This window comes from Argopecten irradians, chromosome 4, assembly GCF_041381155.1.
Source record: "Argopecten irradians isolate NY chromosome 4, Ai_NY, whole genome shotgun sequence".
In the NCBI taxonomy this organism is placed as follows: domain Eukaryota; kingdom Metazoa; phylum Mollusca; class Bivalvia; order Pectinida; family Pectinidae; genus Argopecten; species Argopecten irradians.
The window spans coordinates 51,959,860-51,983,911 of NC_091137.1; the positions used below are offsets into that span (position 1 = coordinate 51,959,860).

At 37.5% G+C, this 24,052-nt stretch overlaps 1 long non-coding RNA gene across 3 annotated transcripts; it reads right to left on the minus strand.

Annotated features, from left to right (window-relative positions):
• Positions 1–975: 975 nt before the first annotated feature.
• On the minus strand, positions 976–6,000 carry LOC138321983 (uncharacterized). 3 transcript variants are annotated; one of them, XR_011208369.1, is made up of 6 exons: positions 5,045–5,995; positions 3,616–3,703; positions 3,312–3,404; positions 1,818–2,232; positions 1,397–1,659; positions 977–1,327 (listed from the first exon to the last, which is right to left on the minus strand). It is a non-coding gene; the product is annotated as an uncharacterized lncRNA (long non-coding RNA). The 3 variants fall into 3 exon arrangements; XR_011208368.1 differs by having other exon boundaries at positions 976–1,327; positions 1,397–2,232; positions 5,045–6,000; XR_011208370.1 differs by having other exon boundaries at positions 978–1,327; positions 1,572–2,232.
• Between the last annotated feature and the right edge of the window lie 18,052 nt (positions 6,001–24,052).

A 24,052-nucleotide genomic window follows, 5' to 3' on the forward strand; every position in this document is an offset into this window, starting at 1 on the left:
GTGAATGTCTATATGTTTTGGGAGGCTGTGGTATGTTTGTGTTGTGTGTGTGTGAATGTCTATATGTTTTGGAGGCTGTGGTATGTTTGTGTTGTGTGTGTGTGAATGTCTATATGTTTTGGGAGGCTGTGGTATGTTTGTGTTGTGTGTGTGAATGTCTATATGTTTTGGGGAGGCTGTGGTATGTTTATGTGTGTGTGTGTGTGAATGTCTATATGTTTTGGGAGGCTGTGGTATATTTGTGTTGTGTGTGTGTGAATGTCTATATGTTTTGGGAGGCTGTGGTATGTTTTGTGGTGTGTGTGTGTGAATGTCTATATGTTTTGGGAGGCTGTGGTATATTTGTGTTGTGTGTGTGAATGTCTATATGTTTTGGGAGGCTGTGGTATATTTGTGTTGAGTGTGTGAATGTCTATATGTTTTGGGAGGCTGTGGTATGTTTGTGTTGTGTGTGTGAATGTCTATATGTTTTGGGAGGCTGTGGTATGTTTGTGTTGTGTGTGTGAATGTCTATATGTTTTGGGAGGCTGTGGTATGTTTGTGTTGTGTGTGTGTGAATGTCTATATGTTTTGGGAGGCTGTGGTATGTTTGTGTTGTGTGTGTGTGAATGTATATATGTTTTGGGAGGCTGTGGTATGTTTGTGTTGTGTGTGTGAATGTCTATATGTTTTGGGAGGCTGTGGTATATTTGTGTTGTGTGTGTGTGAATGTCTATATGTTTTGGGAGGCTGTGGTATATTTGTGTTGTGTGTGTGAATGTCTGTATGTTTTGGGAGGCTGTGGTATATTTGTGTGTTGTGTGTGAATGTCTGTATGTTTTGGGAGGCTGTGGTATGTTTGTGTATGTTGTGTGAGTGTGTGAATGTCTATATGTTTTGGGAGGCTGTGGTATGTTTATGTTGTGTGTGTGAATGTCTATATGTTTTGGGAGGCTGTGGTATGTTTGTGTTGATCCAATACCTACCTAAGGTATACCTTAGGTATACCTAAGGTATACCTTAGGTACTTTTATGGTAAGAAAGAAAAAGAGGGAGAATGATGAGGGGTTTTATATAGTCAATATAGGTACATTTTAGGTATGTTTTAGGCACAGTTTAGGTATACCTAATATGTGCCTAGTGGCATGATGTGCCTAAAAAGTACCCGAAAGCTGCCTATGATATACCCAGAGAACTACCTAAAAGATACCCGAAACATACAAAGTACCTAAAACATACCCGAAAGCTACCTAAAATGTACCCGAAAGCTGCCTAAAACATACCCGAAAGCTACCTAAAACATACCCAGAGAAATATACCTAAAAGATACCCGAAACATACAAAGTACCTAAAACATACCCGAAAGCTATCACCTAAAATGTACCCGAAAGCTACCTAAAACATACCCGAAAGCTACCTAAAACATACCCGAAAGCTACCTAAAAGGTACCCGAGAGCTACCTAAAACATACCCGAAAGCTACCTAAAACATACCCGAAAGCTACCTAAAAGGTACCCGAGAGCTACCTAAAACATACCCGAAAGCTACCTAAAACCTACCCGAAAGCTACCTAAAACATACCAGAAAGTACCTAAAACATACCCGAAAGCTACCTAAAATGTACCCGAAAGCTACCTAAAACATACCCGAAAGCTACCTAAAAGGTACCCGAGAGCTACCTAAAACATACCCGAAAGCTACCTAAAAGGTACCTGAGAGCTACCTGAAACATACCCGAAAGCTACCTAAAACATACCCGAAAGCTACCTAAAACATACCCGAAAGCTACCTAAAACGTACCCGAAAGCTACCTAAAACATGTCCCATGTTTTTTAACATGAACTCACAACTCATTAAAAACATGATATAGAAATATGAAAATAGAAAACATTTAAAAAGTTTATTGTAATTTTAAAAATTGCTTTTTAAACAAAACAAATCTGATCAATTGCAAGTCACAAAAATAATCAACATAATATTTTTGATAGTTGAATACATCATTCAAGATACATGTATATTTTTGATAATAAATTAGTCACGGTTCGATGCAGTAATTTTCAAAAGCTTTACTATCCATGTCCTTTTAGCATTTTCACATCAATTAATCCATCATAAGACACTGGATGTGGCGATGTAATCTTAGGGAAAGGGTACAGTGTTTCCATGTCGATTGCAGCTGATGAATATATCTCTTCACAATGTGGACGGATTTGCACAGGATAAGTTGTTCTGGTGATTCTTGTTGGAGTTTACTGAAAGAATAATGGTAATATTAAAACATGCAGGAATCCAAAAGATCTAAACACCAGTAGTTATCGAAATATGTAATCAGTAATGCAATTTAACACTGAAACAGTTTTTGAAAGATTTGATGAATGGTTTTCACCATCTAAACAACGGCATTCTAGATATGCAAACATTCAGAAGGAGTTAACAAGAGTTAACAAAATGTGAAGCAAGGCCACTTTACATCATTGGATGCAGACATATTGAAATTTCCGCTATTATTAACCAATCAAACACTTTATTATAATAAGCTCATTAAAAATTGTTTTACTCAACTTAGGGAAACAAATGCTTACACATTTTGATTTAACAGCCAACAAGAATTTCTTTCAATGAGACTACCATTCCACATCTCCACCATTAACTAAAGTCCTACTGTAAATATGTTAGACTATTCTTAGTTGTATATGTATGTCAAAGGTCACAATGTAGGTCATGATAACCCACCAGATATAAACCAAGAAGTTCCAGTGAATTGAAGTACAGGTATAAGAGCCTAGTAATACTTGGCCCATCCTAGATTTCCAGGGGTTACCATCACTTATAATCTTTTACACCCTGGGAATATGTCAAAGCGAAACTGAAGGCTCTGTGTATGACATCAGATGAGAAGATAGTTTGGTCCTTTGATACTCAACTAACTTGTACATTGCATGGCTTTGAAGTTGAGCATCACTAAATCTCTAGATCTGCTGCAGGCCTGTGATTGGTCAGTTTTTTCTCTTGAACTGCCTTCAGTTTTGCAATGATATGTTCCAGCGAAATCAAGGTTATAAGTGATCATATAACCCTTTGAAATCAAGGTCTTGATTTTACATTTAGGACCTGGAAAAGTTTTTGAAAAAGAACATTACCTAATAAAGAATTGATTTTTATCACCAAAAAGGATATTTTAGTTTTTTTTTTTTAAATTGTTTCCCCTCATTTAACTATTAAATACCTTTAAGTCACATTTGCTTTGCATACAACACTGAAAATAAACTAAACATGAAGTTTACCCTACATGTACATGAAATTAATCTTTTTTAATAAAATCCTTACATACATTACCACGCCTAATATAATCATCTTTTGTAGTGTATATGCCGGGGGAAGTGTCTTTTCCACTTTTTAACTCCAATGCACACAGCAGTATTACCTGATGAAAGTAAAAAAAAATGAATGAAGGATAGCGACCAATTATAATAATTATAAGAATGATGTAATATGTTAGTGGTTTCTCAATTAGAATTATCATCATTTCAATTAATATTTTAATTCATTTAGATTTGTGAATGAATTGATTCGTTGCTTTTGCACACAAACATTGATAATTCACAATTCATTTCCATATTTATGAGTATTTTTACCAATGAAATTGTCTGATTGGTGCAAATCTCCATCAGTCTAACTTGTGATTGTTTTCTTCTTTCCTCACCATGGCCCATTCTGATATTCCTGGAAAAAATTATATGAATCATTACAAGTTAATTGGAAGCATCATATATACATCAAGAAGTAAATTTCACCAAGATAAATACTAAATCATTAGAACCATAAATATGAAATACACTGTATATAAAATTCCAAAATATAAACAAATAAATTTTAATTTCATATTTATGTACAAATTGAAGATAAATATATATATCTTCTACTTCCTATAGCTTGATTTCTTTATTCATATAAGACTATGTATCCAATTTAAAAATAAATTTCACATATTTATATTTGAATTATAATTTTAATTAATCAAAATCCAGCCAATTACATGCAAATATGGACCCATAAAATGCTTTGTATTTCAAAATATTCCATGCATATTTGTAACAGCTTTCAATCATCAAAGTTTTGCAGCTTTGTTTAACAGAATATTAAGGAAAATTACCCGGGCATTCTCTTTCTTTTCAATGTCGGTGACGATTATTGATGAGACCTACTTTTCTGTTGCCAGCATGAAGACAACGTCCAGATATATATTAATATTACAAGTTACATTTTTTAATTCAATAATAGTATATGGTGTGCAAAACATCACAACTTGCATACCAAAACCCATAAAAGACACTTTTTGAGCTAAAGAACAAATAGACAGTACGTCAGTAGGCCTACATATTTTCTTCTCAAACCGTGAATTCAAAAATAATAATAATAAACCAAGGACGTATATGAGAAGGATAAGTCACACTGAGTTTTGGGCAAAGACAGCGCAGGCGCTTTTGTGTTTGTGCACTGACCGTGACGTTGGGCGACGACTGATTTCCTTTGATATCCGCCGCCGCAGCCTTTGATGTAGCATGGGGGTGCGAGGGTTACCGTCTTACTTTCTGAAGCGTGCTGCCATTTCATGAGCGGTCGTATTTTTTTAACGATAGTTTAAGACATTTCTTCTAAATCTTCCGTCTTTAAAGCAAGTTATAAACGTTGTGAAATTTAATTTACTTTACATTGGCGTTTCGTTTGACTCGATAAGACAAGTATTTGTTGAGAAAAACGGTTTTTATTCCCGGTTCATAAGCGTCTCGCGTGGTGTTTAGTAGTGTAAAGAGACAGACACGAATCCTTCTCACTTATAAATCCTTGTAATAAACAATCAAAATCGTTCAAACTCATCTAAATTATGTCCAAATTCATGAAATACTTGGTATACTAATAATCTAAGCCATGCTTTCAGTAGTTATACGACTTATTTATTTACCAAAACAAGAAATTTTGGTTCTGTAAATGTAATATTTTTAAAATTTACAACCTGCTGCTTGTAACCGGTAATTTGAGCTACGGTGAAAATTGAAAACGTACCTGAATTCTGACAAATTAAACTTGCCGTGATTGATGAATCAGCTAACAGGCATGAAATAAACCCCCATCAAGTTGATTTTCTGTGGTATACAGGACAAAAACATCGTCTGTAGGCACGGCAAAGGAGAGCCTGGGTTGTTTACATTTTCAAATACTTCCGTAAACACCTTCCTCTATTTTCCCGCGAAAAGTCACGTGATTAACAAAGGGGATTCCCCGGCCGGGATTCCCCTGTACATCATAAACAAATCCTTGTCTCCGTGAGACTTTCGGCAAATATTTCAACTGGTGAAGTTGTTAATTGATTTAATTGTATAACTGAAGTGTTTCTGGTGTTATTCTAGTAGAAAGATAATTTAATCAGCGACAGCGTATTTACTACAACGGTGTTTACTGTTGGTTTCCGGCATGCAGACAATGCCTCAGACTCAGTCAGTCAGTGAAGCTTTCAGCACAAATATTTCGACCAATTTTGATGTTGATGATTGATGAAAGTAAATAAATAAAGTATTCCTGGTATTATTATAATGGAAAGAATATTTACTCACAAGTATCAGTCTGACTAGCTATTTACGACAAAATTGTTTACTGTATACATATCGGTTTACGGCATGAAGCTTGGAGAACATGTTCACTACACGTGTGTTTATCACTAATTTGAACGATAATTTACATACCTATAAAGTAGAGTGTTTGTTTAATCCAAGCTGGATAATGGGCCCCAGACCCCTTTTAATGGAATGTATGGATAGTTGTTTAATTGTATGTAAATTTAAAGGATTTATTTTGCAAGTACATCGATCTCAATCTGGATTTCAACACACCAATATTACAGGTATTTTGACGTAAATCTGTTCTGAAAGTCATCAAAATTATTTCATAATGTTCTAAACATGGTTTTATTACATCCTGTAAGATGTGAAACAATTTTAAAATTGGCCACGTTTGGGAAGATTTATGTCAATGCCAATGCAGGTGTGAAAATTTACATGTTTACAAATGCCCTGGGTGGGGGCTAAATTTAAACCATGTAGCCCGCCCCGAGCCCGATCTTTAAAACCCGAGCCCGAGCTTTGGTTATTTTCGTTTTTCTCCTCCAAAATAGCACGTATTAAAACAATTTTTGGCACAAAGAATCTTTGAGGTATTTGTTATCTATACATATAATTCATATTTCATGAAATTATTGTGAATTTCATAAATCGACCTTTATCACTTTTCAGGGGGCTAAACCATGTAGCCCGCAATGGAGCGTGACATTTTACGATTTTCCGAAATTATTTTAAATCTATGCTTTTTTGTGAAGAATTGTTTTAATCCAAACAACAAGTAATCATAGCTGGTCATAAAGGTATAAATTTCAACATCAATATCAAATGATTTCATAACGAATTCTGCTTTTTTGTAACCTCGTTGACCTGTCTCGCCGATCTCACTGTTTACCCGAGCCGAGCCCGAGCTAAGGGCAGACAACTCTCCGACCCGAGCTTTTTTAATGACTGTACATGTAGAATGGACACGTTATTATTACAATATTGTATAATGTTATTAATGTAATAGCAGTTTATATGTTATATTAATATTTGAATTTTAATTAAATGACATTAAGTACAAAACTTGACTAAATTCAAATGAAAAATAATTAGATAATTAACTTTGTCCATGTATGAAATAAACATCAGTTATTCATGATATTGTTTATTTGTAATTTCAATATAATGTTGCGTATTTATTTGGAAGATATTCTACAATTATTGAGGTTTGGTAGTGAAAGCGATTTTTTAAAACTATGTTAGATAAGGTCTCTGAGAAGTGGAGTGAACCATTTGTAGATTATTTCAATTCTAATATCAAGGGAAATATAGTGAAATATACAGGTTGGTGGGTACTAACTGAATTAGGTATAGGAAAGTACATGGGTATAAAAAATAATATAGTTGAAGGTACGAATAGTTTGATAAAATCTTTAAATACTTGGAAAGAGATACCGTTAAATAGTCAGTTTTGTCATTTTATTATCTTCCAAATTACTATAGCAATGATATCAAAAGGGTATTAATAGGAGTAGGTACATACCAGCTGAAGGCTATACATAAAAGTGTTAAATTGCTGATTTTCAGATGAATAATGGTAAAAGTACAATTAGTTTTAAGGAAAAAAAATAATATTTCAATGGATGAGAAACCTTGTGGAAATACAATGTGTTATGTTCAGGACATTTTAAAGAAGCAATTTTCTAATATCAATGGTATGCAGGCAGGATACGGGTTATGCTCTGGCAATGTTACAGGCAATTTTACCTAATGTACAGCAACAGAAAAACGGGGTCAACTGTGGGGTTTTTGCAATCGCTAATTTACTAGAGTTTCGTTTCAATGGTTTTAAAGGTTATGAAGAGTTAAAATTCGACATAGATTGTATGAGACCGCATCTATGGATTTTTTAATTAAATTTCCAAAGATGAAGTTGAATAAAAAACACTTTAATATATTGACTCTTTGTAGAACTGCGTCACCGTCGCAGAGCTCGGAAACATTCTTACTTGAAGAATGGCTAAATGTTCTACATGTACTAGAAAAAGCTCGGGAACGGAGAGTTGTCTACCCTTAGCTCGGGCTCGGCTCGGGTAAACAGTGAGATCGGCGAGACAGGTCAACGAGGTTACAAAAAGCAGAATTCGTTATGAAATAATTTGATATTAATGTTGAAATTTATACTTATCAGACAAGCTATGTTTACTTGCTGTTTGGATTAAAACAATTCTTCTCAAAAAAGCATAAATTTAAAATAATTTGAGAAAATCGTAAAATGTCACGCTCCATTGCGGGCTACATGTTTTAGCCCCCTGAGAAGTTACAAAGGTCTATTTATGACATCTCCATTGATATTAGAATTGAAATAATCTACAAATGGTTCACTCCACTTCTCAGAGACCTTACATCATTTAATGCATCTAACATAATTTAAAAAAAATGCTTTCACTATATATCAAACCTCAATAATTGTAGAATATCTTCCAAATAAATACGCAACATTATATTGGAATTACAAATAAACAATATCATGAATAACTGATGTTTATTTCATACACGGACAAAGTTAATTATCTAATTAATTTTCATTTGAATTTAGTCAAGTTTTGTACTTAATGTCATTTAATTAAAATTCAAATATTAATATAACATATAAACTGCTATTACATTAATAACATTATACAATATTGTAATAATAACGTGTCCATTCTACACGTACAGTCATTAAAAAAGCTCGGGTCGGAGAGTTGTCTGCCCTTAGCTCGGGCTCGGCTCGGGTAAACAGCGAGATCGGCGAGACAGGTCAACGAGGTTACAAAAAAGCAGAATTCGTTATGAAATCATTTGATATTGATGTTGAAATTTATACCTTTATGACCAGCTATGATTACTTGTTGTTTGGATTAAAACAATTCTTCACAAAAAAGCATAGATTTAAAATAATTTCGGAAAATCGTAAAATGTTACGCTCCATTGCGGGCTACATGGTTTAGCCCCCTGAAAAGTGATAAAGGTCGATTTATGAAATTCACAATAATTTCATGAAATATGAATTATATGTATAGATAACAAATACCTCAAAGATTCTTTGTGCCAAAAATTGTTTTAATACGTGCTATTTTGGAGGAGAAAAACGAAAATAACCAAAGCTCGGGCTCGGGTTTTAAAACTCTGGCTCGGGGCGGGCTACATGGTTTAGCCCCCACCAATGCCCTGTGATTTTGATTACCGTCATAAACCACAAGCATATTTGTTTCTTATAATTTTCAAATAACTGTGATTAAATGATGAACAGAAGATTATACAAATGTTGAAAAGGAAAAATAATGAATTTATAGTATTATTGTTTATAAATAATGATTATATATTTGAAGATAATTAAACGAAAATTTCTGAGGAAATTTGACACATCCAAGTCAAAAATAGGTACATTTTAGGTACTTTGTAACATTCAGAAATGAAGTCAATATGAGGCACATTTTAGGTAGTCTAAAAAAAACTAAGTTGAAACTAGGTACATTATAGGTATTTCTAAAATATTCAAAGTCCATCATAGGCACATTTTAGGTACTTTGAGAATTTCAGAGTCCAAATTGGGTATGTTTTAGGTACTTTGAGAATTTCAAAGTCCAAATTGGGTATGTTTTAGGTACTTTGAGAATTTCAAAGTCCAAATTGGGTATGTTTTAGGTACTTTGAGAATTTCAAAGTCCAAATCGGGTACATTTTAGGTATATCTCAAAAACCATAGGTATCTTTTAGGTATACCTAAAACGTACCTATTCTGATAGGTACTTTTTAGGTAGCCTTTAGGTACACTTTAGGTATACCTCTAAGTACTTATTTTTCCCCTGGGATGACAATAAAGATGTTTTTGTAACGCCAGAAAACCCTTCCCTCGGTTTCACAAAGGTTGTCGAACATGTGATACATTTGAAACCTGGTTTTACATCCAAATATCAGCAACCTTATCGATTAACACCAGATAAGAAAGAGGTATTAAGAACCCAGTTAGATACTTTGTTAGAGCAGGGTATTATTACTTCAGTTGATGAAAAAGAAGATTTACCTATTACTAGCCCTATTGTGCTTGTGTCCAAACAGAAAAAACCTGACAATCATTCACCAAAATCTAAGCAGGAATCACACATGTCTGCATATCGGTTTTGCTGTGATTTCCGGTTTCTCAATTCACAAACACAGCCGTTCCGTTACACCATTCCAAATCTCCAGGAACTGACTGAGTCTTTAGGTACGCAAACGCCAAATTTTATCACTTCTATTGACATGAAGTCAGGTTTTTTCCAGATGGGCATAGCACCTGAGTCATCAAAATACACAGCCTTTAATACCTGTTTTGGTACGTTTAAATTTTGTCGTTTACCTATGGGTCTTAGCACAGCCCCCAATAGTTTTCAGCTATTGATGGATAAGGTATTGAAGGGGCTTACATTCAAATCAGTGCTCTGTTATTTAGATGACATTTTAATATGTTCAAACACTTTTGAGGAACATTTACAGGATTTGTCCAATGTATTTTCTCGTCTCAGACATGCAGGCCTAAAGTTAGGTCCACAGAAATGTACATTTGCTCGCGACAAGTGCATATTTCTTGGCCATGAGATTTCGAAAGAAGGAATTCGACCACCATCTGACCGTATTTCTGTGATCCGTGAATACCCAGTTCCACATACTCAAAAGGCACTTCGGCGAGCATTAGGCATGCTGGGATGGTTCCGCAAATTTATCCCTCGGTTCAGCGAAATCGCTTTTCCGCTCACTAATCTATTGAAGAAAGGAGTGAAGTATGCATGGACACATAAGCATGATGAGGCATTTCAGACTTTAAAAGACTCTCTCATTCACTCAAAAGCTTTGTCTTTCCCCGATTATGACCATGACTTCTGTTTATCAGTTGATACATCAAGTAAAGGTGTAGGTTATATGTTATACCAGCTATCGCCTGACAATGAAGTACGTGTGATTCGCTTTGGCTCGAAGGGCTTGAACAAATACCAACAGAGTTATGGTCCAACGAAATTGGAACTGTTGGGGATGGTTTACAGCGTTTTGGATTGCGCGTCATATATTCGTGGTCGACATTGTACTGTTTATTGTGATCACAAGGCTCTTCAACCACTCAACCAAAAACAACTTAAGGGAGCGATATACGAAAGATGGGTCGCAATTCTACAGCAATTTGACATTGGGGTTGATTATAAACCTGCTGCCCAAATGGTTGTACCAGACGCGTTGTCTAGATGTCATCCTCACGATAAATTTGGTACCATGGATTCGAGCCCTGCAGAGGATGACCCATACTTTCCTTATGTGACAGATCAACATGCTAAGCCTGTGAAACTGCCGTCAGGTCAAAATCTTTGCGTCGCTTATTAACTGTTCTAGCGATTCTGATTTGGAATTGAACAAGATCTTGCTTGTACCCCATACCAACATATCTGTGCTTCATTCTGATTCTGAGTATGATGCTGACACTGAAGAAGAAACATTTTGTGATAGATCAGTAAAGCGTCATAAAAAACAACTTCGTCACAGATCTCGAGGTAAATTGTGCCAGTCAGAATACTCTGTTGTTGAACCCCCACCCGTGGCCATGATCCATCAAGCGAAACAACAGGATGCAACGAGTTCTTCGAATGACACGACTTCGAATGTGATACATGATGGCAACCATTCGGAACATTCTGTTGTTGACACCCAACCCATAACCACCGAATTAAAGCAACAGGAAATGACGATATCTCTGAATGACACGACTCATGTGTTACATGATAGCAACCAGTCAGAACATTCTGTTGTTGACACCCAACCAATGACCCCTGAAGTAAATCAACAGGAAACAACAAGTTCTTCGACTAACGAAACTGAGGAGAAACATGATGACAACGATCTTTGTGGTTTCATGATAGAGCGACTTGACATTTTTCAAAAGACTGATTTTACGGTGAATCGTCTGATTCAGCTACAGGCACAGGATAATGAACATTCTCTGTTGATTGACTATTTACAAAATGGTGCACTTCCTGATTCACAGAAACCATCACGTAGAATTTTGCTACAAAGTAATGATTTTGTTCTAATTGACTCTCTCTTGTTTCACTCCCGAGTAACAAAGTCGAAACGAGCTCAGAACCTTGACCATTACCAGTTGGTTTTACCACCACAAGTCATTCCTACAATCTTAGAGCTCTACCACGACTCGCCTATCAGTGGTCATGGAGGAATTCAGGATACCTTGGACCGGATTCGTGAGCGCTACTACTTCCCTAAACTGTCTGTTGTTGTTACTGATTACATAAAGTCTTGTCACCAATGTCAACGTCGGAAAGTCACACGTACAAAGATAAAAACTGGTATCACTGCCTACCCAACACCAAGTTCCCCATTCCAGGTTTGGGAGGTTGATTTGTATGGACCTCTTCCTCTTAGTTCTGCTGGAAACTCTTACGTGTTCACGGCGGTCGACATGTTCTCAAAGTACCTTTGGGTGATGCCAATCAAGAACTCTGATGCACTGACTGTTGGCCTTGCTCTATATTATATGGTTACTACATTCGGTGTCTGTAACACGCTAGTATCAGATAATGGATCTGAATTTATTGCGAAAGCTGCTAAGGAAACTTGCCGTCTCCTCCAGGTTCAGCAAAACTTCACGCCCAGTTTTGTACACAAGTGTTTGGGTGCATGTGAACGTACACACCGTGTCCTGGCTGAAAAGCTTACACCGTACATGAATCGTGCCAAGAACAACTGGGAAAGCTTATTGCCGTCCATCATATTTGCCATGAATGCTGCAGTCAACCGTATGTCAGGATACTCACCTTTCGAAGTTGTGTTCGGTCAGCGCCCAACCTTTCCATTAGCTGGAGTTCCAGTGGATATGTCGACTATACCGGCTAGCATATCTACTTATGTTGAAGATCTTCAACGTCGTTTGGAGGTGGTTCGGTCACACATGAAGGATGCAGTCTTATTGAATCAGGACAAAATGGTTGCCCAACAACTTGGAAATAACAAGGAAACAGTTCAGACGGGAGATTATGTTTATTTACAACAAACGCCCACAGGTGCTGGACATAAACTTCAGAACATTTACTCAGACGTATTAGTAGTTAAAGAAAAGCTGTCTGAACATTTAGTGACCCTAAGTGATCCTACCACAGGGAAAGTTGGTACTCGCCCTGTTCACTTAGATCGACTAAAGCCAGCTCATATTCGCGCCCCAACACCCTCAAATTATTTCCGTATTGTTTCAAACAACAGAGTTGAATGTGGTGTCCAAACTGAAGACTTTAGCCCTATCACTTCTTCATCCTCTAACCGCGAGTCTGCTAGTGACTTACAGTCAGATCTAAATGAACATTTCCCGCAGATTAATGGAAGCGACTCATCTTCACCGATATCCTCAAACCTCGATTCTTCCAGTGACTTACATTCTGATGTAAATGTATCCTCTCCGCAGGTTGTAGGAAATGACTCATCTCGTTCGATGTCCTCAAACCAGGAGTCTACTAGTGATTCACATTCAGATATTCATGCGCCATCTCCACAGGTTATAGAACGTGATTCCTCTTCATCTACTCCATTACCTGTGTTACCTCAAAGACCTAAACGAACAATAAAAAAGCCAGTGCGCTACCGTGATTCTAGCTTTACAGCTGATTCCGACATGTCTTCGTCAACTGGACAAGATAAATTCTATAAAATCAAACGTGTTCTGGCTCAAAGAGGATCTGGAGCAACACTTGAATATCTCGTCCAATTCAGAGGAGAACCATCACAAAATGCCATGTGGCTGAAACCACGGGACTTGAATACTCATGCTCGGAAAACATGCCTTTTGAAGCCACCTAAAACTGTGTTATAGAGAATGTATTATATGTAGGGGTGCATAATTGTTGTCTTATGCACAGGTTCAGTACTTGTTGTTCTATTGACTTTTTGTATGAAATTGATGACTCAAATACTGATTTTATGAAATCCAATTATCCATATGTAATGCAGTGTATTGAGTGTTTTCATTATTTGATGTTTAAGATGAGGCTGATACTTTTTGCCGTAGTTAGATGTTTTTATACTGAAGGACTGTATTGTAAAATGATGACATTCATGTTTTTGTATGGTTTTCATATTTTATGATTGATTTTGAATTGATGATTTCCTTACAACATAACATTTCTCACCTTTTTTGAGATTTTTTTAATCAAATGAATACATTGATATATTAGACAGAACTTTGTTATGTTGGAAGTGTGCCACTTCTCAATATTCCAAATGATGTATTGATGCCATAGATATTTTCATAATATTGATCTCTGATTGAGAAAATTCATGTTCTATATTTGTTTGTTTGTATATTTTTTGCCATTTCTTATGTCTGATCATTTGACATCTTGATTGTAAATTTATTGATGCAACATAAAAGAGTCCTTGACCAAATATCTCTTTTTAAATTCTAGTCAAAGTGATGAATACCTATAACTATTGATAATTAAATGCACTGAATTAAAGATAATATGAGAATCTTATTCTCATGTGAATGATATATTTTCCCAACAGTTTTGTATAGTATGTATTTCATGAATGGGTTTGCATATGAATAAATTTAGATTGAGTTTGATATTTGACATGCAATAATCATAATTTGATATATTCTGATAATGAAATGGATATTACCATGATATTCATTATATGAATTTAAACTTTGACATTAATATGGATTTCTGCAATGTATGGTGAAAAGATTAGCTCCCATGTATAGCTTTTGCATTGAAATGTTGTGGATTTTTGATAATTGACCATGCATACTCAAATATGTTCATGTTATGTTTATGCATTTATTGTTCAGAGATTTTGTTTTATTATAAAGGTATTACAATATTACTTATTTGTGAAATAGATTTTCAGTGTGCCAATGCCCTAATACTAGTCAAAATATCTGTATTTTTCGCTGTTGTTATTACAACTTATTCCATTCTTATTTTCTGGAAAATTTACTTACAACACCTAGAACTCAAAACCAGATTTTAAGCAAAGTTACTTCTATGTAATAGGAAATGCTATGTGTCATGTTACATTATACAGGCCAGAAACTCTCTTGTGCATGTTAAGTATTACTTTTTAAATGGAAATCTTGTTTGTTCCAAATGTATTATTGTAACAGTAGGCATGGTTTAGTCATGCTAGTAGATCTTGTAACCAGACAAGGTCATTTCTTTTTACAATATTACTGTGAGGGTTCATAAACACATTTTTCTGTTTTCCTCTTACTTGCACTTTGTTAAATGTGTCACATTTGAGGATGTTTTCAATATTCTCCTGGTTAATGTAGAGTGCTCCTTTGTTTAAGATGATGTTTGTGATAGTTTGGTGCATTTTGATAATATGCAAAAATGTTAAAATTCAGATATCACTCTATTTCTGTATAATATTACACGTATGACTTGCATTCCTGAACTATGGTTTTGACCGTATTTATTAGTATTTTCTTTGACATGTCATTTCAAAATTGTATGCACCATTTTTTGTTTGGGGGGGCGGGGATGTCGTATACGTGTATTTGTACATGTCAAAGAAAATATAAATTAATCCGGAATATAAAAATGTTATATGTTTGGTTCTAATTTTACAATCTCCATTTTCCGGAATTGCTTCTCCGGGTTTCGGTTATTATGTTACTTATGTGAAGAAAATGAAAATAAACGAAGCAGGCAGCAGAACAGAAGATTTTGTCATCGTTTCGACCCTTATTTTGTATGTCTGACGTCGCCTTCACAACAAAACCCTCTCACAAGCCTTTCCCGGCGACGACAAACGGAACTAGGAACCAGACCCGAGTTCCGTTTAACTTAAACGGAACTAGGAACCAGACCCGAGTTCCGTTTAACATACATACTGGCCAACGAGCGGAGTTCCGTTTATTAGGATTCCTATCTCTAACTGCATGTTCAATTACCTATTATATACAGGAATCGAACTTAGAGCTTCCATGAATAATACAGCACAGAATTAATGTCCTTAACACAAGTTTCCTTAAACGGATCTGACACCTAGACTCCAGTTCCGTTTAACTTAAACGGAACTAGGAACCAGACCCGAGTTCCGTTTAACTTAAACGGAACTAGGAACCAGACCCGAGTTCCGTTTAACATACATACTGGCCAACGAGCGGAGTTCCGTTTATTAGGATTCCTATCTCTAACTGCATGTTCAATTACCTATTATATACAGGAATCGAACTTAGAGCTTCCATGAATAATACAGCACAGAATTAATGTCCTTAACACAAGTTTCCTTAAACGGATCTGACACCTAGACTCCAGTTCCGTTTAACTTAAACGGAACTAGGAACCAGACCCGAGTTCCGTTTAACATACATACTGGCCAACGAGCGGAGTTCCGTTTATTAGGATTCCTATCTCTAACTGCATGTTCAATTACCTATTATATACAGGAATCGAACTTAGAGCTTCCATGAATAATACAGCACAGAATTAATGTCCTTAACACAAGTTTCCTTAAACGGATCTGACACCTAGACTCCAGTTCCGTTTAACTTAAACGGAACTAGGAACCAGACCCGAGTTCCGTTTAAGCTTATACGGAACTAGGAACCAGACCCGAGTTCCGTTTAACAAACATACTGGCCAACGAGCTGAGTTCCGTTTATTAGGATTTCTATCTCTAACTGCATGTTCAATTACCTATTATATACAGGAATCGAACTTAGAGCTTCTATGAATACTTCAGCACAGAATTAATCTCCTTAACACAAGTTTCCTTAAACGGATCTGACACCTAGACTCCAGTTCCGTTTAACTTAAACGGAACTAGGAACCAGACCCGAGTTCCGTTTAACTTAAACGGAACTAGGAACCAGACCCGAGTTCCGTTTAACATACATACTGGCCAACGAGCGGAGTTCCGTTTATTAGGATTCCTATCTCTAACTGCATGTTCAATTACCTATTATATACAGGAATCGAACTTAGAGCTTCCATGAATAATACAGCACAGAATTAATGTCCTTAACACAAGTTTCCTTAAACGGATCTGACACCTAGACTCCAGTTCCGTTTAACTTAAACGGAACTAGGAACCAGACCCGAGTTCCGTTTAACTTAAACGGAACTAGGAACCAGACCCGAGTTCCGTTTAACATACATACTGGCCAACGAGCGGAGTTCCGTTTATTAGGATTCCTATCTCTAACTGCATGTTCAATTACCTATTATATACAGGAATTAATGTCCTTAACACAAGTTTCCTTAAACGGATCTGACACCTAGACTCCAGTTCCGTTTAACTTAAACGGAACTAGGAACCAGACCCGAGTTCCGTTTAAGCTTATACGGAACTAGGAACCAGACCCGAGTTCCGTTTAACTTAAACGGAACATGGAACCAGGCCCTAGTTCCGTTTAACTTAAACGGAACTAGAAACCAGACCTGAGTTCCGTTTAACACAAATATACTGGTCAATGAGTCGAGTTCCGTTTATTAGGATTTCTGCATCGTATAAGATATTAAATTCCGTTTATTAAAATTTCTACCTGTAATAAGATGTTTAATTACCATTATAATTCTGAAATCGAACGTAAAGCTTCCATCAATAATACAACACTTAATTATTCTATATAACAGAATTTCTTCAGCGGGTTTGACACCTAGACCCCAGTTCCGTTTAACTAAATCGGAACTAGGAACCAGACCCGAGTTCCGTTTAACACAAATACTGGTCAAGCAGCCGAGTTCCATTTATTAGAATTTCTACCTCTAATAAGATGTTTAATTACCATTGTAATACAGGAAGCGAACTTAAAGCTTCCATGAATAATACAACATAGAATTTCTTCAACGGGTTTGACACCTAGACCCTGGTTCCGTTTAACTTAAACGGAACTAGGACCCAGACCCGGGTTCTGTTTAAGCTCAAACAGAACTAGGAACCATATTCGAGTTCCGTTTATTTGATCGGAACTAGGAACCAGACTCGAGGTCAGTTTAGAGCCGACGCTTGTATAGATGTGACTTTTTTAGATATATTTTTACAGGAATTGTCTTTGAAATTTCATGACCATGTAATCAAAGTAAAAATCATTTCAGTGTAGATTTCTTTACACGAAGTCGACAACGAGACCTGTTCTGTTCTGTTTAATATTATGCGGATCTAGGAACCAGTTCCTAGTTCTGTTTAAGCCGATGTTGGCCTATACATTGCCTTTAAAGACTTTAATGAATATCCTGATGCTTAATAGTGCCCCGTATCGCAATACGGGTGCCTTATAGTAATCAGGTTGTCGGTCTATCTGTCCGTCCGTCTGTACGTCCGTCCGTCCGTCCGTCCGTCCGCCTGTCCTTTTTTAGTTCTTTTTTAAATTTTTTTCTTAAATTGCAGATGTAGGTTACCTTAGTGCCCTTGTTCTGCATATTACATTTTTGGGCCAATCGGTCAATATGATGGCCGACAGAGAAACAATTTTGATTTTGGTAGTTGAAGATATTTATCTCTATTAAGCACCAAAGGGATCTGTCTGAAATTTCAGAGGTTGGTTTCCCCTAGGTTCCTAGTTGCGTATAAGGCATTTTTGAACCGATCTATCAACAAGATAGCCCCAAATGGGCCATACAACTCAATCAAACAAAATCAACAAGATGGCCAAGAGGCAGTCATCTTGGATTTTAATATTTATTGTTTAAAAAGCAGAGAAAATATTCCTCTTTCGTCAGACATACATCATTCTTTGGTACGCGCCAAGAATCCTCTAAGATATCTTGTAATATATACTGTCATCAATCATTTCGAAATCAGAGCTTCAATTGTACATTTCATTGTCAAGATATTACTTTTCCTAATCGCAAAGCACCTTGAGCGGGGCCTATTTTGACGTGTCAGTGTTCTAGTATTTAACAGTAATCGTCTTCGGAACCTTTAGGAACTTATAATCACAGAAAAACTCAATATAGCGTAGAAACGGAGTCGAAAAACCATTGCCTGAGTTCCGTTTAAGATCATACGAATCTAGGAATTAGACCCGAGTTCCTTTTAACCCAACGCAATCAAATTCCATATTCAGTTCACGTGCTTTTACTGACCAATGAGTTCGTTTATTATGATTCCCACGTGTAATAAGATGTTTAACTGGACATTTTCATTGGACAATATGACGGGTGTTTATCTAACAAGGAAAAGTGGTCAATGGCATTCATATCTTAACTCGAGTTATGAAGAAGAATTTTTCCTAATCTCGCACGCTTAAGTTAGCCCTGTTGCACCTCAGTTTTGGTCAAAGGTTCAAGCCCCTGGTTATGCAATACACGATAGACTGCCGTCCTCTTTGCCTGCTAAGCTTGAGTGTTGAACTCTGGAAACTTGGTCAATGAACCAGGTAGTGTTCGGCTCCAAGGAGCACCACACGATGGAGAGGCTGTTGCGTCTCTCCATCCAGAATGTCATAACTTGAAAACTTCTGCCCTGAACAGGACATTGAGAGGATTGGCTTCTTTGAAGGTGTCATTACTCGTCAATGTCAGACGTGGTCCCTTATGCCTTTTTTGAAGAGAATTCAGACGTTGAAGGCCATTACCTCACAGAGGTCAGTACCACCAAAAAAGAAAGCTAGAAATTCTGCTCCCACTGTTATATGCGACCGAAGTCAAAGCCTTATTTCAATGGTAACATTGGGAAGGGTAGGAAGAGTACAAATCATTGGGACAAGACGAAAAGTTCCTGATTCGTCTCTCCGTCCTTGCTTGTTCCATACGAAAGGTCTGTTCGTGAGAATTCAGCCAGTCTCAGATTTAAGTCCTCCTCTCGTAAATTAGGGTTTGGGTAAGGCAACAATTCTCCATCTGTGAAGGTCTCGATATTCTTCGTTTTCATCTTCCTGTAGGAGATCGTCAGTCCACCTTCTTTCTAGAGTCAATGGAAGGATATCACCCAGGACCCTTGAGCCTTTTCTGTAGTGAAGGAGCGGTTTGGCATTCCATACTTGCGGCATCCGCACTTTGTGTCAAAGTATGTATTTTTCCCTCCTTCGGGGGATCCGGAGACGGCAGTTTCCATCCGGGAGGAACTAAGGACCATGCTTTTAAAGGGCGCGGTCGAGGAGGTGCCTATTATGGACTACACACTCGGCTTCTATTCAAGAATAATTCTGATCCGCAAGAGGTTTGGAGCTTGGTGTCCCATCAACTGCTGCTGGTTGTAGTGTGATTTCTGCACTCTAGGGAAGACATGTTCACAACCATGTCGACGAATTCCTAATGATCCATCTAGTTCGGGAATCTTTGGATCGGAACACCCGTCTGGTCATGAAACTTTTGCTTAGAGTTGGCTTAGTTCCTTAAAGAGTATGAGGTTCCCCTTCTTAAAACATTGTCTTCTTGGGAAACCGTTTCCACGCGGTTAATGGCATTGTCATTCCAACTCTGAAGAAATTCGAGAAGGCCAGAAATATTCCTCTGACCTTCAACGGCTGGCCCCTCGTTGGTATCTAAATATTGTGTGTTATCTCAACTCATGGGGTTTGCTCGGTGGTGTACTCTGAAAGGCAATTACAAATGTATTTCAGGGGGTTTCGTTGTCGTCCATGCCAGCTCCCACCGTTAACATGTTCACGGATGCGTTCATGGAAGTGTTAGGGGCTTACCTCGACATCCATTGCTAGTCGATGGAGTGGTCTGGGGAACATGCAGAAGATGATGGCTCTTCTGTTTTCTCTGCAGGCATTTTAGAAGATTCTGCATTCCAATGCAGTTTGAATGGCTACGGACAACTCTACAGTGGTCGCTTATCTGGAGAGAAAGGGACACCAGCTCACGTCCTTTGTGCCCTCGCTATCAGTATTTCCGTATTATTCCTATCTATAAGGAAATGCAGTTAACAATTTTAGTCAAGCATCTTCCAGGAAGCGCAAATGTTCTGGCGGGGGCGCCAGCTGGTTATGACAGAACGGCATCTATATCCCTCGACCTTTTTGCCTCTTTTCTCAATAATCAGTTGTCAACCTTTGTCTCTCCGTGGCAAACCAAATGGCTTGGGCCATAGACGCAGGGTTCTACAGAAGTTTCCGGAGCATTATTGCTCCTTCTTTCCGATAGCGCCACTGTTGCCGCGTCAACCCTGGTTTTCGGAGCTCTTGTCGTTTCTGGTGGCTCGTCCTCGTTCTCTCACCAAAAACAAATGTCTTTCGTTAGCATCGGCCCCAGACGTTACCTTCACGCTTGGACGTGATTTCAGGAGTCCTAGCTCAGACAGGCTTTTCTTCGGATATGTCAGCTCGCATCGCCCGATCAATTAGGTCTTTCTCCTCTGCCGCCTTCCAGTCACGCTGGAAAATCTTCTTTGATTGGCGTCAGGAAGATTGATCCGGTCATGGCCTCTGCCCAGCTGATTGCGAGTTTCCTTCTCTGTCTTGTTTAGGGAGCACAATCATGTACTATTACAGGCTATCACACAGCTATTGCCAGTGTACTTTCTTTCCGTGGTAAACCAGAGGTAGGATCTTCATTTCTTTGTTTTTCATTATTCGGGGGTTCAATCTGGACAGGCCTAACGTACAGTAGTTAGCTCCACAGTGGAACCTAGAACTCGTTTTAGAGTCATAAATGGGGGCTTCGGCTTCTAATGGGCCTTTAGGATCGGACTTCATAAAGTTTTTAACTTTTAAGACTGTCTTTCTGCTTGCTGTTGCCTCAGGCCACATGAGAAGTGATATTTATGCATTGTCTTTTCGCTCTTCGCGTATTTCATGGGCAAGAGCTAGCTCTGCCGTTACCCTTCTCACTGATCCTGAAATTTGGGCAAAGAATTGGGAACCAGGTTTTTCGCCCCATTCCATTAGAATCCCTTTCCTGTCAGTCTCTATTGAGTCTGGGGAGAATTATCAGATGCTTTGTTCCTGTCGGGACCTTAAAACAGGGTCAGCAGGATATCTCCTTCCAGTCCATCTCCACATTGATATGTCAGGTGATCAAGATTGCTTATGAGCCGTCTAATGATCAATCTCATGCGGAATGCAAGGTGAGGGCTCATGAGGTTAGAGCCCTTGCGACTTCTTTGGCTCTCCGCAATAGGTCCTTGTACCAGGACATCAATGTCTTCTGCCGTTTGGCGTGGTCAGTCTACTTTCACCTCCGGTCTCTGTCCTTCCACTCTGATGGACTGTTTTCCTTGGGCCCAGTTTCGATGACTCAGTCTGTGACTGTTCCTCCTCAGTATACATTAAATGCATTTATGGTCTTTTAACCTTATGCGAGCAGGTTTCACAATGGTGCACCTCTTTCCACGGAGAGGTATATCCGTTTTTACCTTTGTTCATTCAACCCTGTTTTATATTCTCTGCCTGGGGCCTGTCCCCTACATTTACCATTTGACTGGGCTGCCTGGCTGCGGACTCGCCATTACGGTAAGAAAGACAAATTCGCATACTAAAGTTATAGTAGCGTATTACTGTAAAGAAATTGAGGTTTTTCAATGTAAAACCAATTAACATGATGTAAAACTAACAATAACTGAATGGGGTTCCACTCTTTTGTCCTCCCTCCCTTTCATTCTCAGTCATTTGGCCTCGGGGCTACATAGAGGTGTTTAGGAAGGGACATCATTCTATATACTCTCGTCGAGTACGAAATAAGGTACGGTAGGGAGACGGGATTCTCAAATATAATGTTTTCAGGGCTATAAAAATTGGTGTATGTAGTGAATTTGAATTATAAAGTTATAGTAAGTATTATATCATGAAAGTGGCTTAACATTGAAAAAAACTCTAATTTCCTTATAAAAGACTTCTTCTCTAAAACTAAGCACGATATATAACAACTCATATTGCAAGGGTAGTATCTGTATGGGGCGAGGATACAAAATTATAAAAAGGGTGTGGCTTATCCCCTTGGGCCTGAGGGGCGGGGCCAAAAGGGGTCAATTTGTTTATTTCCATATAAACGACTTTTTCTCTGAAATTAAGTATGGGATCGTACTCATATTGCGATGGTAGCATCCTTAAACGAATTCAAAATTGTAAAAATGCTGGGACTGACTCTCTACCACTATTGATTTGCACTCATAATCATATGATATTGAAAGCATCATTATATGATGGAGATTTAAATTAAGCAAATCGTGAAGCCTGTTTTGCTATTTCCAACTGTAAGAGTTTTTGTGACAATTACTTCATAAAACAGGTGATTCTTCGTGATCTATTTTGTTGACTCACGGAAGGATATTCTTAACCAAGATCAATAGGTACAATATACATGTATATTTCGAAGGCAGTTTTGGTTTATGCTTGCAGTTCGATAAAATGCACATCAATTTAACAAGATATTAAAATATCAGAAAAATATTAATTTGAAATACTCCTTCACATAAAAATAAAAATAAATGGAGAAAAATAATCTGGAAATCTAAATATTTCGATGAAACATTGTTAGATTTAAAATTAAAAATAAAATCCTTTTACCATGGGGATTAGATAAAGATATCTGTAAATATGGCAAGCCAATTTAAAATTTATTGAAGAAGCAAGGTCCATCCAGAATTTGATCGAACTATATAAGATATCATATATTATTATATTCGATATCAGGCCCTTCAGGTCAGATGAGCTTTACAAATGTTTATACAAGCGTGGGGTTATACGGAACTCAGGTCTGGTTCCTAGTTCAGTTAAAGCTTAAACGGAACTCGGGTCTGGTTCCTAGTTCCGTATTTGCTTAAACGGAACTCGGGTCTGGTTCCTAGTTCCGTTTAAGTTAAACGGAACTGGAGTCTAGGTGTCAGATCCGTTTAAGGAAACTTGTGTTAAGGAGATTAATTCTGTGCTGTATTATTCATGGAAGCTCTAAGTTCGATTCCTGTATATAATAGGTAATTGAACATGCAGTTAGAGATAGGAATCCTAATAAACGGAACTCCACTCGTTGGCCAGTATGTTTGTTAAACGGAACTCGGGTCTGGTTCCTAGTTCCGTATAAGCTTAAACGGAACTCGGGTCTGGTTCCTGGTTCCGTTTAAGTTAAACGGAACTGAGGTCTAGGTGTCAGATCCGTTTAAGAAAATCTGTGTTATAGAGATTAATTCTGTGTCGTATCGCTGCTGAAAGCTCAGAGTTCGATTCCTGTATATAATAGGTAATTGAACATGCAGTTAGAGATAGAAATCCTAATAAACGGAACTCAGCTCGTTGGCCAGTATGTTTGTTAAACGGAACTCGGGTCTGGTTCCTAGTTCCGTATAAGCTTAAACGGAACTCGGGTCTGGTTCCTAGTTCCGTTTAAGTTAAACGGAACTGGAGTCTAGGTGTCAGACCCGTTTAAGGAAACTTGTGTTAAGGAGATTAATTCTGTGCTGTAGTATTCATGGAAGATCTAAGTTCGATTCCTGTATATAATAGGTAATTGAACATGCAGTTATATACAGGAATCCTAATAAACGGAACTCCGCTCGTTGGCCA